The sequence below is a fragment of the Phyllobates terribilis genome, unplaced genomic scaffold, assembly GCF_046119375.1.
Source record: "Phyllobates terribilis strain yellow unplaced genomic scaffold, ASM4611937v1 Scaffold_134__1_contigs__length_4944459, whole genome shotgun sequence".
Lineage (NCBI taxonomy): Eukaryota > Metazoa > Chordata > Amphibia > Anura > Dendrobatidae > Phyllobates > Phyllobates terribilis.
This window is the reverse complement of record NW_027362894.1, coordinates 584829-603068: the sequence shown is the minus strand read 5'-3', so window position 1 is coordinate 603068 and position 18240 is coordinate 584829. Positions and strand designations below refer to the sequence as shown.

Genomic DNA, 18240 nt, shown 5'->3' with positions numbered 1-18240 from the left:
AGGAGCCCTCCTGCTAAGGGTAGACAGCTGCTCGTTCCACCCCACCCCCCGCCTTAATTGGTTCTCCTCCCTTCCAACGGTGTTGAGGCGGGTGGGAACAGCAGGGGGTGAAGGTGCTGTGTTTAAAGAGGTGGAGTTATGCAGATCTAAAACGCGTGGATTGCAGCAGCAGCAAGCCGAAAAGTGCAGGCATGTAAGGGATCTAGAGGTTGACAACATGTCTTCTTAACGGGAGTCCAGGAGCTCATCTCCACAAATGGACTTTTCAGGATCCTTGGGTGGCTCCGTAGTTTGAAACCAATTCTGGTTATCGCTTCTCGGCCTTTTGGCTAAGATCAAGTGTAGTATCTGTTCTTATCAGTTTAATATCTGATACGTCCCCTATCTGGGGACCATATATTAAATGGATTTTTAGAACAGGGAGATGGAAAAAGAGCTTGCTCTGTCCACTCCACGCATTGACCTGGTATTGCAGTATCTCCAGGACCGGTGCACCCCTTCTTTAATGCAGTTTCTAAAATCAGAAAGAATTGAATTCAATGTTTTTTGTTCATTTTGCTTGTTTGTCGGATTTTGGGATGGACTCTTTGGCTTTGCTTTTCTTCTCCTCATTGGATTTTTCATGTTCAAAGTTGCAGAAGCCAGATTACAAGCTCATTTTGGTTCAACTTCAGCAACTGTGCATTGCATTGCCATGTAATGTGATGCAATGCTATCTTTCTAGCTCTCCCTTTTTACTTCCTTTTGGATAAACAGACATATTAGGCAAGCATTTTGGAGCTTTCACCTAAATAACTACAGGTGGTGAGATAAGCTGCACAATATAATTGACCTTTCAGTATATTGTTGCACACACACCATCTATTTAGCAAATGCCCTTGTTATCAACAGCAGCCTTTTAAACTCACCTGAGCTAACAGGTATGTGCGCTGGTTACTCTGCTGCGCTTAAAATTTCTTTTTTGGTTTGCTACAATGCCTTTTCTGAAACGTTGTCTCCTTCTGCTGGAACACTGACTTCTTTCATTTAATGCCTGCAGACTATAAAAGAGAACCCAACCCAAAAAGTTTGGTTGATTAGTCTGTGGCATTCTGTTAAACTGTTGCTTATGGCGGTCTCTGTGAGCTTCTCAGCGACATTCAGCCAGCCAGGTATCCTGCCTGCAGTAGATGGAATGTGGCAATGGAACGCTGGCTGCGCGTGTCATAATAGGCTCTGAGCCTTTATATACCTGTGCACAGCAGCAGCCACCTTCAGTCTGCTGCTGGACAGCCAGCAGCAGCAGGAGAGGTATGTAATCAGGAGCCCTCCTGCTAAGGGTAGACAGCTGCTCGTTCCACCCCACCCCCCGCCTTAATTGGTTCTCCTCCCTTCCAACGGTGTTGAGGCGGGTGGGAACAGCAGGGGGTGAAGGTGCTGTGTTTAAAGAGGTGGAGTTATGCAGATCTAAAACGCGTGGATTGCAGCAGCAGCAAGCCGAAAAGTGCAGGCATGTAAGGGATCTAGAGGTTGACAACATGTCTTCTTAACGGGAGTCCAGGAGCTCATCTCCACAAATGGACTTTTCAGGATCCTTGGGTGGCTCCGTAGTTTGAAACCAATTCTGGTTATCGCTTCTCGGCCTTTTGGCTAAGATCAAGTGTAGTATCTGTTCTTATCAGTTTAATATCTGATACGTCCCCTATCTGGGGACCATATATTAAATGGATTTTTAGAACAGGGAGATGGAAAAAGAGCTTGCTCTGTCCACTCCACGCATTGACCTGGTATTGCAGTATCTCCAGGACCGGTGCACCCCTTCTTTAATGCAGTTTCTAAAATCAGAAAGAATTGAATTCAATGTTTTTTGTTCATTTTGCTTGTTTGTCGGATTTTGGGATGGACTCTTTGGCTTTGCTTTTCTTCTCCTCATTGGATTTTTCATGTTCAAAGTTGCAGAAGCCAGATTACAAGCTCATTTTGGTTCAACTTCAGCAACTGTGCATTGCATTGCCATGTAATGTGATGCAATGCTATCTTTCTAGCTCTCCCTTTTTACTTCCTTTTGGATAAACAGACATATTAGGCAAGCATTTTGGAGCTTTCACCTAAATAACTACAGGTGGTGAGATAAGCTGCACAATATAATTGACCTTTCAGTATATTGTTGCACACACACCATCTATTTAGCAAATGCCCTTGTTATCAACAGCAGCCTTTTAAACTCACCTGAGCTAACAGGTATGTGCGCTGGTTACTCTGCTGCGCTTAAAATTTCTTTTTTGGTTTGCTACAATGCCTTTTCTGAAACGTTGTCTCCTTCTGCTGGAACACTGACTTCTTTCATTTAATGCCTGCAGACTATAAAAGAGAACCCAACCCAAAAAGTTTGGTTGATTAGTCTGTGGCATTCTGTTAAACTGTTGCTTATGGCGGTCTCTGTGAGCTTCTCAGCGACATTCAGCCAGCCAGGTATCCTGCCTGCAGTAGATGGAATGTGGCAATGGAACGCTGGCTGCGCGTGTCATAATAGGCTCTGAGCCTTTATATACCTGTGCACAGCAGCAGCCACCTTCAGTCTGCTGCTGGACAGCCAGCAGCAGCAGCAGCAGGAGAGGTATGTAATCAGGAGCCCTCCTGCTAAGGGTAGACAGCTGCTCGTTCCACCCCACCCCCCGCCTTAATTGGTTCTCCTCCCTTCCAACGGTGTTGAGGCGGGTGGGAACAGCAGGGGGTGAAGGTGCTGTGTTTAAAGAGGTGGAGTTATGCAGATCTAAAACGCGTGGATTGCAGCAGCAGCAAGCCGAAAAGTGCAGGCATGTAAGGGATCTAGAGGTTGACAACATGTCTTCTTAACGGGAGTCCAGGAGCTCATCTCCACAAATGGACTTTTCAGGATCCTTGGGTGGCTCCGTAGTTTGAAACCAATTCTGGTTATCGCTTCTCGGCCTTTTGGCTGAGATCAGGTGCAGTGATCTAACGGTTGCTGCCTTGGTCTTGGCTGAGAGGTGCCCGGGGTACCCGGCTCCTTGGCCTGGGGGGATCGTCTCACCTTTTGGTGGGACTTCACCCCCCTGCTGCTATTAGGGAGCTGGCTTAGTCCCCGGGCAACAAGTTGCGATACCCAGGCGAAAGGCCGAGCCCGTAGTGACGGTAAGCCTTTGCCACTTTGGTGAGATGCCTTGTTCATTTCAATTTTCCACTGGCTCCGGCCAGATCAGGAACTCGGTGCGTATCGAGGTTCCAGCAAACCATGTCGGATATGACAACCCCCGTGAGTTCTATGTACAGATTTTGAGAGATCTGTTGAACGTGAAAGATCATGATGTTTACTGCCTGCAGGAGAAGGGGCAGAGTACATATATTCTCACGTTCTTGACCAAGGTTGCCTGCCAGCACTTTTACGAATGCGTTAAGGGCCACCGCAACAGCAAGCTGTTGGACGGAGTGATTTTTACGGGTCTATATGGCGGAGTTGACGTTCCCCTTGTGGTATACATGTTTAACCCCCATGTGTCCACAGATGATATTGAGCTTTTTCTGAGCAGATATTGTACATCTGTCAGATTTACGGGGAACGTCAAAGGTCGGAGCGGTTTCTGGAATGGGAAACGACGCTTTATGGTACGCTTCAGACTTGACCCTGGGGGTGTAGAAGGCCTTATGCACCCCCCCTCCACAGTGGTGCTGGGAAGAGACCATGGCTACCTCTTCTATGATGGACAACCATTCAGGTGTCGTAGGTGTGGTGACCTTGGTCACATACAGAGCGATTGTAAGAACGAGCGGATGAGTCAGTGCCACAATTGTGGACAATGGGGTCATGCCTCAAAGGACTGTAAGAACAGTAAGACCTGCAGTGGGTGCGGAATGTCTACTCACCTGTTCAGTAATTGTCCGATGCGGACAAGGTCTCGTGGTGGCTCTCGGGCGCCTGCGGCTAGTTCCGCAGGAGTTCCTGCTGATGCCAGCAGGGTCAGCCCGGGTGACCCCAGAAAAAGCTTTGTGGACATTACTAAAGGTCAAAAACAGTCTGACTCAGTCGATGCTCAGTCGGTACCTTTGCGGAAAAACCCGGCCTCTGTAGCCGAGGTCACGCCTTTGCCTACTCCTGCAGGGGTCCAGGTTTCACCTGGTGGGGAGATGGCACCTTCTCAGAGCGGAAATGAGAGGGAACCAAAAAAGAGGCGAAAATCTGGAGCTGTTGGTACCAATCCAGATGTCCATCCAGATACCCCTGCTGATGCCAGCACAGATGTTGGACCAGATGTCTGCCCTGATGCCAGTCCAGACGGATGCCCTGATGCCAATCCAGATGGATGCCCTGATGCCAATCCAGACGGATGCCCTGATGCCAATCCAGATGGATGTCCTGATGCCAACCCAGATGGATGCCTTGATGCCAGTCCAGATGGATGTCCTGATGCCAGTCCAGATGGATGTCCTGATGCCAGTCCAGATGGATGTCCTGGAACCATTCCTGATGGATGTCCTGTTGCCTGCCTGGATGATAGAGGTCGTGCAGTGGTTGGTGAACCTGTTGCTGGTCCTGATGGTCATCCTGCTCCGGAGATGATGTCCCTTGGTGCTCCTGGAGGGTCTGCGGGTATTCCACCTGCTGCAGTGCCTGGTGAGGATCGGGTGGATTCGGAGGATCGGATGGATCTCAGCGCCAGTGGTAAGAGAAGTCGTGAAGAGGCACAGGAGGAGCATAACCTGCCTCAGATGTCCCGTAAAGTCTTTCTATCTAGTGCTGCAAAAATTCTCAGCCCAGAGGGGACTAACTTAATTGAGGATTTCACGGACTCAGATGAAACGGACAGTTTACGAACTGTGTCATCCCTTCCTTCACCTTCTCTGTCACAAATTATTGATTCAGATTCAGAGTATAATGAATCAATAAAAAACACCTAACATGGCAGAAATCCGTGCTGCCTCACTAAATGTGAGAAGCCTAAAGAGCCCTGTTAGACGGGCTGCTTTGTTTGCTTGGTTACTGACTCTGAACTTTGACATTTTTTTCCTGCAAGAATGCGGTATTGATCACGATTTGTCATACCCCAACTTAAAAATGGACTGGTCAGCAGGACCCTCTATTTGGTCAGGGTCCAATGAAAATAAAGCTGCCGGGGTTGGGATTTTATTCAAATGTCAAAATGTTAATGTTTTATCCATCACTGAAATAGTTCCAGGTCGTGCCTTATCAACTCATGTTATTTTAAATGGTTTTACCTGTCGTCTTATTAATGTTTATGCATCCCCAGAGAAAAATGAGCGTGCTTCCCTTTTTAATGTCATCCCTTTGTTTTTATCAGGTCCGTCCCCTGTGATAGTGGGAGGGGATTTTAACTGTGTCATGTTGGGGGAGGGGAGGAGTGGAGGTGATACTAATGGAAGAACAGACAAAACATCCAGTCTGTTAAAACATTTGACAACGGACCTCAAATTATTAGATGCTTGGAGAAAGTCCTACCCTACTGACCCTGGGCATACATGGAGGGGTAGAGGGATGTCATCTCGTATTGATTTTATTTTTTCCTCTTCTGATGTTTTTAAACCTAGGAATGCTGGTCTAATAGAAAATATTTTTTCTGATCATGTATTACTATACAATGTATTGCAAACTCCACAGGAAGCAAAAGTTGGAAAAGGTATGTGGAAATTGAATGTGCTCTTATTAGAAGACGAACTGGTAAGGGCGGAGTTTTATGCAAAGTATGAGAGTTGGAGAAGACGGAAACACCCAAATCAGAGTATGTTGGGGTGGTGGGAGTGTGTTAAAACCCGTATTAAAGAATTTTTTATTAAAATTGGTAAAAGGAAGGCACGTGAAAAAAGGAAATGTTTTAAAGATTTTAATGTCAGGATGCAAACTCTCCATAAGCTTAAGGGGTGGGGAGTGCCTGGTGTGGATGGTGAGATTGCCAAGATCCAGACAGAAATCCAAAAATTCCTGGAACAAAAGGGTAAAGAAATTATATTTAATGCCCGTGTGAAATATTTGGAAGAGGGTGAGACCTGCTCAAGGTTCTTCTTTAAAAAAATGAGTGACAAAAAACAAGTGATTACTGAGCTAGAAGGACAATCTTCCACTGAGAGCATTTTAGAGCATACTGCTAATTTTTATAGAGATCTTTTTAGTATTAAAAATGTTGATGAACCTGCTTTTACAGAGAATCTTAATGTTTTATCCCAGTTTTTAAATAAAGATGACCAGATTTTTTTAGCTAAAGAACTTTTACCCAGTGAAATTGAAGAGACCCTTAAGAGTTTTAATAAAGGTAAGGCTCCTGGATCAGATGGCCTTCCTATTGAATTTTATCTTTGCTTTTGGGATCTAATTAAGGAGGATTTTATACAAGTAGTTTGTGAAGCCTCTAAGGCTGATTTATTACCATATTCATGGCGTAAAAGTATGATTACATTAATTTTTAAGAAAGGTGATAAATCAAAGTTGGAGAATTGGAGGCCTATTTCACTATTAAATACAGACTACAAGATTTTAGCTAAAGTTGTTGCTGGTCGTCTTAAAGCAGTTATTAAAAATGTAATTCATCCAGATCAGGTTTGTGGTGTCCCCGGGAGATCAATCTGGGAGCATCTAAACCTAATTCGTGATCTTATCTGGTTTCAAAAAGATAGAAAACAGCCACTAGCTATTTTATCTTTGGATTTTATGAAAGCGTTTGATAGGGTCTCCCACTTTTATCTTTTTAAAGTTATGGGAAAGATGGGGTTCCCTGATTCTTTTATTCAGAAAATTGCGCTTTTATACAAACAGTCATCTGCCCGGATTTTAGTCAATGGTTTTTTAACTAGAGAGGTGGAGCTTCTTTCCGGTGTTAAACAAGGTTGCCCCATGTCCCCACTTTTATTTGTCTGCTCCATTGAGCCACTGTTGTGCCTGCTGCGTCGGGACAAGGTGGTTAGGGGCATTTTTATTCCGGGTGGGGGTGGACAACAAGTTAAAGCCATTGGATATATGGATGACATATCTGTATATGGCACTAGCTCAGCATCTATTAACAGAGCAATTCTAATTACTGAAATTTTTAGTGCTGGGTCTGGGTTTAAGTTGAATATAAATAAATGTGACTGTATGATTATGGGTCAATGGGAGTCAGATCCGCCTAGGGTTCCCACACAAACAGTAGGAATCAAGATCCTGGGTGTCTTGTTTAATCCTGCTAATGATGGTATTGAAAACTGGGATTTGGTTTTGAATAAATTAAATCAGAAGATCTCTTTATGGCAAACTCGAAAACTAACAATGGAGGGCAAGATTCTTGTAATTAAAATGGTTTTGCTTCCTATCATTTTGTATGCCGCTATGGTTTTTCCCCCTAATTCTCTGTATCTTAAAAGACTTATGAAGCCCATGTTTTATTTTCTGTGGGGATCCAAAATGGAGAAATTGAGGAGGGAGGTGGTATGTAAAAGCAAGAAAAATGGGGGTAAAGGGTTCCCTGATTTAAAATTGTTTTTATTTATCAAGTTTTTTGTATTTTGTTGCAAAAGCTTGAATAATGTTGGGGCTTTCTCTTGTTTTCTTAGATATACAACTGGGTTTCTTTTCCGAAAGTTGAACTTCAGTATGACTGTTAATTGTCCTTTTCTCTTATCTCCCCCTAAGCATTACAAGATCTTGGAGAAGGTCATTTCAGAATATGATCTGACCCAAGTTGATCGTCAGCTTTTATTTGATCAACGTAAGTTAACAGTTATTTGTAAGGGACATGAGGAGATGGAGGATGTGTCTAATTTTTCCATCTCCAGGTGCCGCCTAGTGTGGAACAACGTGGCCTGTCCTGCACTTAGCAACTCACAAAAGGATTTAGCTTGGCAGGTTGTTCACCAATGTCTCCCTACGAGAGCTTTTCAGCATCATAGGGGGCTGGTGGCTAGTGCTAGATGTCCCAGAGAAAGATGCGCCCCAAACGAGTCAGTGTTTCATTTACTGTGGGATTGCCCCTACGCACAAGAGCTATGGCAGACGGTGGGCACCCTCCTAAAATGGATATGTGGTATACAAACCCTTAATTGTGACATTATAATATATGGGATAATTAATTGCCCAACCATGAAACAAGCACGAGTCGCATGGCTTATAATAAACTGTTTAAAAGAAGCTTTATGGAAAGTGCGCAATATATTATTGTTTAAACGTGAATTTATTCCTGTCAAAGATTGTATTGGGCTTGCTCTTTGTGAAATGTTTACATACTAACTGAGAGATTGTAAAAAGATGGGAATCAATGAAGCAAAAAAGCTATGGTGTTTGCAAATTTGGAATATGTATTTATTTATGTAAATTATATGCAAAACTGTGTTTTATGCTTTTTATGCTTTTAAGTGCATTTTAATTCTGACTCTGTATTAGTTTTATGTCATATTTTATTCCAGTATTTGTGATTTGTTTCAAATATTGTATCGGATATGTTCTTTGTGAAAAGTTTTCATACTACCTGATTGTAAAAAGATAAAGTTAAAAAGCTATGGTGTTTGCATTTGACATATGTATTTATTTATGCAAATTATATGCAAAACTGTGTTTTATGATTTTTATGCTTTTATGCGCTTTTTAAATCTGACCTTGTATTTGTTTTATGTCATATTTTATTCAAGTCTTTGTGATTTGTTTGTAATTTATGATGTATGTCTGATTTAAATAAAGCTTGTTTGAAAACGGATCTGTTCTTATCAGTTTAATATCTGATACGTCCCCTATCTGGGGACCATATATTAAATGGATTTTTAGAACAGGGAGATGGAAAAAGAGCTTGCTCTGTCCACTCCACGCATTGACCTGGTATTGCAGTATCTCCAGGACCGGTGCACCCCTTCTGTAATGCAGTTTCTAAAATCAGAAAGAATTGAATTCAATGTTTTTTGTTCATTTTGCTTGTTTGTCGGATTTTGGGATGGACTCTTTGGCTTTGCTTTTCTTCTCCTCATTGGATTTTTCATGTTCAAAGTTGCAGAAGCCAGATTACAAGCTCATTTTGGTTCAACTTCAGCAACTGTGCATTGCATTGCCATGTAATGTGATGCAATGCTATCTTTCTAGCTCTCCCTTTTTACTTCCTTTTGGATAAACAGACATATTAGGCAAGCATTTTGGAGCTTTCACCTAAATAACTACAGGTGGTGAGATAAGCTGCACAATATAATTGACCTTTCAGTATATTGTTGCACACACACCATCTATTTAGCAAATGCCCTTGTTATCAACAGCAGCCTTTTAAACTCACCTGAGCTAACAGGTATGTGCGCTGGTTACTCTGCTGCGCTTAAAATTTCTTTTTTGGTTTGCTACAATGCCTTTTCTGAAACGTTGTCTCCTTCTGCTGGAACACTGACTTCTTTCATTTAATGCCTGCAGACTATAAAAGAGAACCCAACCCAAAAAGTTTGGTTGATTAGTCTGTGGCATTCTGTTAAACTGTTGCTTATGGCGGTCTCTGTGAGCTTCTCAGCGACATTCAGCCAGCCAGGTATCCTGCCTGCAGTAGATGGAATGTGGCAATGGAACGCTGGCTGCGCGTGTCATAATAGGCTCTGAGCCTTTATATACCTGTGCACAGCAGCAGCCACCTTCAGTCTGCTGCTGGACAGCCAGCAGCAGCAGCAGCAGGAGAGGTATGTAATCAGGAGCCCTCCTGCTAAGGGTAGACAGCTGCTCGTTCCACCCCACCCCCCGCCTTAATTGGTTCTCCTCCCTTCCAACGGTGTTGAGGCGGGTGGGAACAGCAGGGGGTGAAGGTGCTGTGTTTAAAGAGGTGGAGTTATGCAGATCTAAAACGCGTGGATTGCAGCAGCAGCAAGCCGAAAAGTGCAGGCATGTAAGGGATCTAGAGGTTGACAACATGTCTTCTTAACGGGAGTCCAGGAGCTCATCTCCACAAATGGACTTTTCAGGATCCTTGGGTGGCTCCGTAGTTTGAAACCAATTCTGGTTATCGCTTCTCGGCCTTTTGGCTAAGATCAAGTGTAGTATCTGTTCTTATCAGTTTAATATCTGATACGTCCCCTATCTGGGGACCATATATTAAATGGATTTTTAGAACAGGGAGATGGAAAAAGAGCTTGCTCTGTCCACTCCACGCATTGACCTGGTATTGCAGTATCTCCAGGACCGGTGCACCCCTTCTGTAATGCAGTTTCTAAAATCAGAAAGAATTGAATTCAATGTTTTTTGTTCATTTTGCTTGTTTGTCGGATTTTGGGATGGACTCTTTGGCTTTGCTTTTCTTCTCCTCATTGGATTTTTCATGTTCAAAGTTGCAGAAGCCAGATTACAAGCTCATTTTGGTTCAACTTCAGCAACTGTGCATTGCATTGCCATGTAATGTGATGCAATGCTATCTTTCTAGCTCTCCCTTTTTACTTCCTTTTGGATAAACAGACATATTAGGCAAGCATTTTGGAGCTTTCACCTAAATAACTACAGGTGGTGAGATAAGCTGCACAATATAATTGACCTTTCAGTATATTGTTGCACACACACCATCTATTTAGCAAATGCCCTTGTTATCAACAGCAGCCTTTTAAACTCACCTGAGCTAACAGGTATGTGCGCTGGTTACTCTGCTGCGCTTAAAATTTCTTTTTTGGTTTGCTACAATGCCTTTTCTGAAACGTTGTCTCCTTCTGCTGGAACACTGACTTCTTTCATTTAATGCCTGCAGACTATAAAAGAGAACCCAACCCAAAAAGTTTGGTTGATTAGTCTGTGGCATTCTGTTAAACTGTTGCTTATGGCGGTCTCTGTGAGCTTCTCAGCGACATTCAGCCAGCCAGGTATCCTGCCTGCAGTAGATGGAATGTGGCAATGGAACGCTGGCTGCGCGTGTCATAATAGGCTCTGAGCCTTTATATACCTGTGCACAGCAGCAGCCACCTTCAGTCTGCTGCTGGACAGCCAGCAGCAGCAGCAGCAGGAGAGGTATGTAATCAGGAGCCCTCCTGCTAAGGGTAGACAGCTGCTCGTTCCACCCCACCCCCCGCCTTAATTGGTTCTCCTCCCTTCCAACGGTGTTGAGGCGGGTGGGAACAGCAGGGGGTGAAGGTGCTGTGTTTAAAGAGGTGGAGTTATGCAGATCTAAAACGCGTGGATTGCAGCAGCAGCAAGCCGAAAAGTGCAGGCATGTAAGGGATCTAGAGGTTGACAACATGTCTTCTTAACGGGAGTCCAGGAGCTCATCTCCACAAATGGACTTTTCAGGATCCTTGGGTGGCTCCGTAGTTTGAAACCAATTCTGGTTATCGCTTCTCGGCCTTTTGGCTAAGTTCAAGTGTAGTATCTGTTCTTATCAGTTTAATATCTGATACGTCCCCTATCTGGGGACCATATATTAAATGGATTTTTAGAACAGGGAGATGGAAAAAGAGCTTGCTCTGTCCACTCCACGCATTGACCTGGTATTGCAGTATCTCCAGGACCGGTGCACCCCTTCTGTAATGCAGTTTCTAAAATCAGAAAGAATTGAATTCAATGTTTTTTGTTCATTTTGCTTGTTTGTCGGATTTTGGGATGGACTCTTTGGCTTTGCTTTTCTTCTCCTCATTGGATTTTTCATGTTCAAAGTTGCAGAAGCCAGATTACAAGCTCATTTTGGTTCAACTTCAGCAACTGTGCATTGCATTGCCATGTAATGTGATGCAATGCTATCTTTCTAGCTCTCCCTTTTTACTTCCTTTTGGATAAACAGACATATTAGGCAAGCATTTTGGAGCTTTCACCTAAATAACTACAGGTGGTGAGATAAGCTGCACAATATAATTGACCTTTCAGTATATTGTTGCACACACACCATTTATTTAGCAAATGCCCTTGTTATCAACAGCAGCCTTTTAAACTCACCTGAGCTAACAGGTATGTGCGCTAGTTACTCTGCTGCGCTTAAAATTTCTTTTTTGGTTTGCTACAATGCCTTTTCTGAAACGTTGTCTCCTTCTGCTGGAACACTGACTTCTTTCATTTAATGCCTGCAGACTATAAAAGAGAACCCAACCCAAAAAGTTTGGTTGATTAGTCTGTGGCATTCTGTTAAACTGTTGCTTATGGCGGTCTCTGTGAGCTTCTCAGCGACATTCAGCCAGCCAGGTATCCTGCCTGCAGTAGATGGAATGTGGCAATGGAACGCTGGCTGCGCGTGTCATAATAGGCTCTGAGCCTTTATATACCTGTGCACAGCAGCAGCCACCTTCAGTCTGCTGCTGGACAGCCAGCAGCAGCAGCAGCAGGAGAGGTATGTAATCAGGAGCCCTCCTGCTAAGGGTAGACAGCTGCTCGTTCCACCCCACCCCCCGCCTTAATTGGTTCTCCTCCCTTCCAACGGTGTTGAGGCGGGTGGGAACAGCAGGGGGTGAAGGTGCTGTGTTTAAAGAGGTGGAGTTATGCAGATCTAAAACGCGTGGATTGCAGCAGCAGCAAGCCGAAAAGTGCAGGCATGTAAGGGATCTAGAGGTTGACAACATGTCTTCTTAACGGGAGTCCAGGAGCTCATCTCCACAAATGGACTTTTCAGGATCCTTGGGTGGCTCCGTAGTTTGAAACCAATTCTGGTTATCGCTTCTCGGCCTTTTGGCTAAGATCAAGTGTAGTATCTGTTCTTATCAGTTTAATATCTGATACGTCCCCTATCTGGGGACCATATATTAAATGGATTTTTAGAACAGGGAGATGGAAAAAGAGCTTGCTCTGTCCACTCCACGCATTGACCTGGTATTGCAGTATCTACAGGACCGGTGCACCCCTTCTTTAATGCAGTTTCTAAAATCAGAAAGAATTGAATTCAATGTTTTTTGTTCATTTTGCTTGTTTGTCGGATTTTGGGATGGACTCTTTGGCTTTGCTTTTCTTCTCCTCATTGGATTTTTCATGTTCAAAGTTGCAGAAGCCAGATTACAAGCTCATTTTGGTTCAACTTCAGCAACTGTGCATTGCATTGCCATGTAATGTGATGCAATGCTATCTTTCTAGCTCTCCCTTTTTACTTCCTTTTGGATAAACAGACATATTAGGCAAGCATTTTGGAGCTTTCACCTAAATAACTACAGGTGGTGAGATAAGCTGCACAATATAATTGACCTTTCAGTATATTGTTGCACACACACCATCTATTTAGCAAATGCCCTTGTTATCAACAGCAGCCTTTTAAACTCACCTGAGCTAACAGGTATGTGCGCTGGTTACTCTGCTGCGCTTAAAATTTCTTTTTTGGTTTGCTACAATGCCTTTTCTGAAACGTTGTCTCCTTCTGCTGGAACACTGACTTCTTTCATTTAATGCCTGCAGACTATAAAAGAGAACCCAACCCAAAAAGTTTGGTTGATTAGTCTGTGGCATTCTGTTAAACTGTTGCTTATGGCGGTCTCTGTGAGCTTCTCAGCGACATTCAGCCAGCCAGGTATCCTGCCTGCAGTAGATGGAATGTGGCAATGGAACGCTGGCTGCGCGTGTCATAATAGGCTCTGAGCCTTTATATACCTGTGCACAGCAGCAGCCACCTTCAGTCTGCTGCTGGACAGCCAGCAGCAGCAGCAGCAGGAGAGGTATGTAATCAGGAGCCCTCCTGCTAAGGGTAGACAGCTGCTCGTTCCACCCCACCCCCCGCCTTAATTGGTTCTCCTCCCTTCCAACGGTGTTGAGGCGGGTGGGAACAGCAGGGGGTGAAGGTGCTGTGTTTAAAGAGGTGGAGTTATGCAGATCTAAAACGCGTGGATTGCAGCAGCAGCAAGCCGAAAAGTGCAGGCATGTAAGGGATCTAGAGGTTGACAACATGTCTTCTTAACGGGAGTCCAGGAGCTCATCTCCACAAATGGACTTTTCAGGATCCTTGGGTGGCTCCGTAGTTTGAAACCAATTCTGGTTATCGCTTCTCGGCCTTTTGGCTAAGTTCAAGTGTAGTATCTGTTCTTATCAGTTTAATATCTGATACGTCCCCTATCTGGGGACCATATATTAAATGGATTTTTAGAACAGGGAGATGGAAAAAGAGCTTGCTCTGTCCACTCCACGCATTGACCTGGTATTGCAGTATCTCCAGGACCGGTGCACCCCTTCTGTAATGCAGTTTCTAAAATCAGAAAGAATTGAATTCAATGTTTTTTGTTCATTTTGCTTGTTTGTCGGATTTTGGGATGGACTCTTTGGCTTTGCTTTTCTTCTCCTCATTGGATTTTTCATGTTCAAAGTTGCAGAAGCCAGATTACAAGCTCATTTTGGTTCAACTTCAGCAACTGTGCATTGCATTGCCATGTAATGTGATGCAATGCTATCTTTCTAGCTCTCCCTTTTTACTTCCTTTTGGATAAACAGACATATTAGGCAAGCATTTTGGAGCTTTCACCTAAATAACTACAGGTGGTGAGATAAGCTGCACAATATAATTGACCTTTCAGTATATTGTTGCACACACACCATTTATTTAGCAAATGCCCTTGTTATCAACAGCAGCCTTTTAAACTCACCTGAGCTAACAGGTATGTGCGCTAGTTACTCTGCTGCGCTTAAAATTTCTTTTTTGGTTTGCTACAATGCCTTTTCTGAAACGTTGTCTCCTTCTGCTGGAACACTGACTTCTTTCATTTAATGCCTGCAGACTATAAAAGAGAACCCAACCCAAAAAGTTTGGTTGATTAGTCTGTGGCATTCTGTTAAACTGTTGCTTATGGCGGTCTCTGTGAGCTTCTCAGCGACATTCAGCCAGCCAGGTATCCTGCCTGCAGTAGATGGAATGTGGCAATGGAACGCTGGCTGCGCGTGTCATAATAGGCTCTGAGCCTTTATATACCTGTGCACAGCAGCAGCCACCTTCAGTCTGCTGCTGGACAGCCAGCAGCAGCAGCAGGAGAGGTATGTAATCAGGAGCCCTCCTGCTAAGGGTAGACAGCTGCTCGTTCCACCCCACCCCCCGCCTTAATTGGTTCTCCTCCCTTCCAACGGTGTTGAGGCGGGTGGGAACAGCAGGGGGTGAAGGTGCTGTGTTTAAAGAGGTGGAGTTATGCAGATCTAAAACGCGTGGATTGCAGCAGCAGCAAGCCGAAAAGTGCAGGCATGTAAGGGATCTAGAGGTTGACAACATGTCTTCTTAACGGGAGTCCAGGAGCTCATCTCCACAAATGGACTTTTCAGGATCCTTGGGTGGCTCCGTAGTTTGAAACCAATTCTGGTTATCGCTTCTCGGCCTTTTGGCTAAGATCAAATGTAGTATCTGTTCTTATCAGTTTAATATCTGATACGTCCCCTATCTGGGGACCATATATTAAATGGATTTTTAGAACAGGGAGATGGAAAAAGAGCTTGCTCTGTCCACTCCACGCATTGACCTGGTATTGCAGTATCTACAGGACCGGTGCACCCCTTCTTTAATGCAGTTTCTAAAATCAGAAAGAATTGAATTCAATGTTTTTTGTTCATTTTGCTTGTTTGTCGGATTTTGGGATGGACTCTTTGGCTTTGCTTTTCTTCTCCTCATTGGATTTTTCATGTTCAAAGTTGCAGAAGCCAGATTACAAGCTCATTTTGGTTCAACTTCAGCAACTGTGCATTGCATTGCCATGTAATGTGATGCAATGCTATCTTTCTAGCTCTCCCTTTTTACTTCCTTTTGGATAAACAGACATATTAGGCAAGCATTTTGGAGCTTTCACCTAAATAACTACAGGTGGTGAGATAAGCTGCACAATATAATTGACCTTTCAGTATATTGTTGCACACACACCATCTATTTAGCAAATGCCCTTGTTATCAACAGCAGCCTTTTAAACTCACCTGAGCTAACAGGTATGTGCGCTGGTTACTCTGCTGCGCTTAAAATTTCTTTTTTGGTTTGCTACAATGCCTTTTCTGAAACGTTGTCTCCTTCTGCTGGAACACTGACTTCTTTCATTTAATGCCTGCAGACTATAAAAGAGAACCCAACCCAAAAAGTTTGGATGATTAGTCTGTGGCATTCTGTTAAACTGTTGCTTATGGCGGTCTCTGTGAGCTTCTCAGCGACATTCAGCCAGCCAGGTATCCTGCCTGCAGTAGATGGAATGTGGCAATGGAACGCTGGCTGCGCGTGTCATAATAGGCTCTGAGCCTTTATATACCTGTGCACAGCAGCAGCCACCTTCAGTCTGCTGCTGGACAGCCAGCAGCAGCAGCAGCAGGAGAGGTATGTAATCAGGAGCCCTCCTGCTAAGGGTAGACAGCTGCTCGTTCCACCCCACCCCCCGCCTTACTTGGTTCTCCTCCCTTCCAACGGTGTTGAGGCGGGTGGGAACAGCAGGGGGTGAAGGTGCTGTGTTTAAAGAGGTGGAGTTATGCAGATCTAAAACGCGTGGATTGCAGCAGCAGCAAGCCGAAAAGTGCAGGCATGTAAGGGATCTAGAGGTTGACAACATGTCTTCTTAACGGGAGTCCAGGAGCTCATCTCCACAAATGGACTTTTCAGGATCCTTGGGTGGCTCCGTAGTTTGAAACCAATTCTGGTTATCGCTTCTCGGCCTTTTGGCTAAGATCAAGTGTAGTATCTGTTCTTATCAGTTTAATATCTGATACGTCCCCTATCTGGGGACCATATATTAAATGGATTTTTAGAACAGGGAGATGGAAAAAGAGCTTGCTCTGTCCACTCCACGCATTGACCTGGTATTGCAGTATCTCCAGGACCGGTGCACCCCTTCTTTAATGCAGTTTCTAAAATCAGAAAGAATTGAATTCAATGTTTTTTGTTCATTTTGCTTGTTTGTCGGATTTTGGGATGGACTCTTTGGCTTTGCTTTTCTTCTCCTCATTGGATTTTTCATGTTCAAAGTTGCAGAAGCCAGATTACAAGCTCATTTTGGTTCAACTTCAGCAACTGTGCATTGCATTGCCATGTAATGTGATGCAATGCTATCTTTCTAGCTCTCCCTTTTTACTTCCTTTTGGATAAACAGACATATTAGGCAAGCATTTTGGAGCTTTCACCTAAATAACTACAGGTGGTGAGATAAGCTGCACAATATAATTGACCTTTCAGTATATTGTTGCACACACACCATCTATTTAGCAAATGCCCTTGTTATCAACAGCAGCCTTTAAAACTCACCTGAGCTAACAGGTATGTGCGCTGGTTACTCTGCTGCGCTTAAAATTTCTTTTTTGGTTTGCTACAATGCCTTTTCTGAAACGTTGTCTCCTTCTGCTGGAACACTGACTTCTTTCATTTAATGCCTGCAGACTATAAAAGAGAACCCAACCCAAAAAGTTTGGTTGATTAGTCTGTGGCATTCTGTTAAACTGTTGCTTATGGCGGTCTCTGTGAGCTTCTCAGCGACATTCAGCCAGCCAGGTATCCTGCCTGCAGTAGATGGAATGTGGCAATGGAACGCTGGCTGCGCGTGTCATAATAGGCTCTGAGCCTTTATATACCTGTGCACAGCAGCAGCCACCTTCAGTCTGCTGCTGGACAGCCAGCAGCAGCAGCAGCAGGAGAGGTATGTAATCAGGAGCCCTCCTGCTAAGGGTAGACAGCTGCTCGTTCCACCCCACCCCCCGCCTTAATTGGTTCTCCTCCCTTCCAACGGTGTTGAGGCGGGTGGGAACAGCAGGGGGTGAAGGTGCTGTGTTTAAAGAGGTGGAGTTATGCAGATCTAAAACGCGTGGATTGCAGCAGCAGCAAGCCGAAAAGTGCAGGCATGTAAGGGATCTAGAGGTTGACAACATGTCTTCTTAACGGGAGTCCAGGAGCTCATCTCCACAAATGGACTTTTCAGGATCCTTGGGTGGCTCCGTAGTTTGAAACCAATTCTGGTTATCGCTTCTCGGCCTTTTGGCTAAGATCAAGTGTAGTATCTGTTCTTATCAGTTTAATATCTGATACGTCCCCTATCTGGGGACCATATATTAAATGGATTTTTAGAACAGGGAGATGGAAAAAGAGCTTGCTCTGTCCACTCCACGCATTGACCTGGTATTGCAGTATCTCCAGGACCGGTGCACCCCTTCTTTAATGCAGTTTCTAAAATCAGAAAGAATTGAATTCAATGTTTTTTGTTCATTTTGCTTGTTTGTCGGATTTTGGGATGGACTCTTTGGCTTTGCTTTTCTTCTCCTCATTGGATTTTTCATGTTCAAAGTTGCAGAAGCCAGATTACAAGCTCATTTTGGTTCAACTTCAGCAACTGTGCATTGCATTGCCATGTAATGTGATGCAATGCTATCTTTCTAGCTCTCCCTTTTTACTTCCTTTTGGATAAACAGACATATTAGGCAAGCATTTTGGA

General features: G+C 44.0%; 9 non-coding genes and 1 pseudogene across 9 annotated transcripts; all 10 read left to right on the top strand.

The window, feature by feature from the left end:
• The first annotated feature begins 309 nt into the window (after positions 1-309).
• LOC141204309 (U2 spliceosomal RNA) lies at positions 310-500 on the top strand. The gene has a single exon (XR_012275261.1). It is a non-coding gene; the product is annotated as a U2 spliceosomal RNA (small nuclear RNA).
• A 1109-nt stretch (positions 501-1609) lies between these two features.
• Positions 1610-1800, top strand: LOC141204296 (U2 spliceosomal RNA). Its single transcript, XR_012275250.1, has one exon. It is a non-coding gene; the product is annotated as a U2 spliceosomal RNA (small nuclear RNA).
• A 6849-nt stretch (positions 1801-8649) lies between these two features.
• On the top strand, positions 8650-8822 carry LOC141204322 (U2 spliceosomal RNA; annotated as a pseudogene).
• Positions 8823-9937: 1115 nt separating this feature from the next.
• LOC141204284 (U2 spliceosomal RNA) lies at positions 9938-10128 on the top strand. The gene has a single exon (XR_012275241.1). It is a non-coding gene; the product is annotated as a U2 spliceosomal RNA (small nuclear RNA).
• Positions 10129-11243: 1115 nt separating this feature from the next.
• LOC141204210 (U2 spliceosomal RNA) lies at positions 11244-11434 on the top strand. Its single transcript, XR_012275178.1, has one exon. It is a non-coding gene; the product is annotated as a U2 spliceosomal RNA (small nuclear RNA).
• A 1115-nt stretch (positions 11435-12549) lies between these two features.
• On the top strand, positions 12550-12740 carry LOC141204161 (U2 spliceosomal RNA). The gene has a single exon (XR_012275132.1). It is a non-coding gene; the product is annotated as a U2 spliceosomal RNA (small nuclear RNA).
• A 1115-nt stretch (positions 12741-13855) lies between these two features.
• Positions 13856-14046, top strand: LOC141204209 (U2 spliceosomal RNA). Its single transcript, XR_012275177.1, has one exon. It is a non-coding gene; the product is annotated as a U2 spliceosomal RNA (small nuclear RNA).
• Positions 14047-15158: 1112 nt separating this feature from the next.
• Positions 15159-15349, top strand: LOC141204214 (U2 spliceosomal RNA). Its single transcript, XR_012275182.1, has one exon. It is a non-coding gene; the product is annotated as a U2 spliceosomal RNA (small nuclear RNA).
• Positions 15350-16464: 1115 nt separating this feature from the next.
• LOC141204273 (U2 spliceosomal RNA) lies at positions 16465-16655 on the top strand. Its single transcript, XR_012275233.1, has one exon. It is a non-coding gene; the product is annotated as a U2 spliceosomal RNA (small nuclear RNA).
• A 1115-nt stretch (positions 16656-17770) lies between these two features.
• Positions 17771-17961, top strand: LOC141204261 (U2 spliceosomal RNA). Its single transcript, XR_012275227.1, has one exon. It is a non-coding gene; the product is annotated as a U2 spliceosomal RNA (small nuclear RNA).
• The last annotated feature ends 279 nt before the right edge of the window (positions 17962-18240 follow it).